Here is a 2252-nt window from a genome sequence, read left to right on the forward strand (position 1 = left end):
AAAATACTACATGAAAGAGTGCAGTTGCTAAGACTTTGTTGAGACCCAAAAAAGGTCTCAAGGGACAGTTACTTCCTTGGTAAATCATGGCTCTTTTATAGATTTTAAATGTCTTAAATATTTTTATCTACTCTATTACATGATTTTTCTTCAGAAGAAAGGGATGTGAGCCGTACTTCTGACTCTGGGTGGAGACATGGCATTCTAAACTTCACAGAAGGTTATAAGATTGAAAATACCTACTGTTAATGTAAAAGTTAATCCAGTTGGTCTGTTAATCACATGGACAGGATACTACTCATCAGGAAAGGTGATATACTCAAACATATATTTGAAGGGAGGAATAACTATCCCCTGACATGTGTACTTACACACCTCAAAGGCCCCTCCCTTGATGCAACTGCTTACAAATCCTCCCTGCTAAGCCTGCTTGCTTTTTGAGTTCTACGTATAAAAATTCTCATTCCCTCTGAGCCTCCTAACCCCATGCCACTGTTCACAGACATATCTCTAACTCAAAAAGCATGGTTTTCCCTCTTTCTCTTCTCCATCTCCCTCCTAGAAACTGCTGACATTTCAAACCCCAAGAAATTGTCCCAGGACTTCTTTCTGAGTCTGTTTTTAAATTCTTTTAGTCTATGAGACTAAAAACTAACAAATTAGGGTCGATGTTCCCTAGTAAGAACATAGTTAGCCTGTTATTTTTCAGACTTCCAAAATATTAAAGTTTATGTGCCATAATAAATTATATTTGGGGAATTTTATAACATTTTGTACTTTTATTAGCATTCTCGAAACAAAACTAACTTTACCTGTGGAAACAAAGCAAGCCAGCAGAAAAAATGGCTAATGACTCAAAGAAGGGCTCTGGCTTCACCTTAATTATTTTAACATATCCAGTTCTGCGTCAGATGTTTCAGAATGGATCTTTCTGCCACATTATTTAGTGAATTAGACACTGAGTTCTTCAGCCCGAATGGGAGACTAGTCAAGTGATGCTATAACATTTCTCTTTGTCTAAATATTAGAAAAGGTATTAAAATATCTTGGTGGAGCACATACTTAACATGTGCAAGAACCTTCATTCAATCTTAGGCTCAAATACACACATGCACACACACACACACACACACACACACACACACACACACTTTATTTGGCTTAGATTTGTCATCCTCTACCTCTACACTACAGTTGAATTGTTGCTTTTTATTGTATATTATTGCCCATATACATCTAGGTTTTCTTGAGACTATCTCTGACATGACTGTTCTGATCTACGAACAATGAATTACAATTATAACAGTAGTTGAGAACAGATACATTTTATTTAAAAAATCACAAGAATGTATAATATGGAAACAAATGATTTTCAGATGTCAATTTCTCCACAGTAAAACCTATAATATGTTGTGAAGAGCTCAACAGTAAGCAGGAACTCATTCAGGATTATGTCTTTCCACAGATGACCAGCTCCTAAGTTCTTGAATGTATCATGAACCACCAGGGAAATGAAGGAGGAAGAATGTATATTAAAAAATTCCACTAAAGGAAATCCTTGTTGATCACTCATCTATCAACCTATTCACCAGGTATGGTAAATATTGTTCCATAGTATAGTATTTTAAAGATACTTAGCTAAATCTAGTTCTTGCTCTCGTATTTGTTGGTACTGTTTTTGAAGAAACAGTTGTCCTATGTCTGAAGTTGTAAGAGCCTCATTTAAAAGATAGTATTATATTCTTAATAATAGAAATATAGAGAACTGGAATATTTGAACAGACTTGGGAGGATTCTACAGGAAGCATCAGATTGAAATCCAGTTATACCAAGGAGATGGAAGAGAAAGAGTTGGCTTTTGCTAAAGCAGAATGATATAAAGATCATTACAATGAGAAATGCAGAAATTTTTCCAGAATATTTTTTAATCAACATGAGTAATAGTCATGTTATGTCACTCTTCTCAAAGAGTTTTTTTTTCTTGCTACTTAATTGCAAGACAAGGCGAAACATTTAATTCAATTTCTGCTATACCGTTAAAAAGTAGTACACATCATTAACCAAATGACAGTTTCTTGGATGGGCTCATAGAGTAGGCCTATAATCAGGAATTTTATGTATATCCTTAAAAGAAAACTGCTGTCCTTGCGTATATGTCTTAGAGATTCTTGCCCATATGTGAATACATCATTTGTGACAGTGTCTGAGTACAGTCTGGTCTAATTTTCAGCACACAAAGAGGTCTGTGAGGG

The 2252-nt window shown here is 35.1% G+C and overlaps 1 protein-coding gene across 1 annotated transcript in view; it reads right to left on the reverse strand.

Moving 5' to 3' along the window:
* The window catches only part of LOC108490129 (adhesion G protein-coupled receptor B3-like), a 73656-nt gene that overhangs the window by 592 nt on the left and 70812 nt on the right, over window positions 1-2252 (reverse strand). The window lies entirely within an intron of this gene.

The sequence above is a fragment of the Nannospalax galili genome, unplaced genomic scaffold, assembly GCF_000622305.1.
Source record: "Nannospalax galili isolate Female #2095 unplaced genomic scaffold, S.galili_v1.0 scaffold2288, whole genome shotgun sequence".
NCBI lineage: Eukaryota > Metazoa > Chordata > Mammalia > Rodentia > Spalacidae > Nannospalax > Nannospalax galili.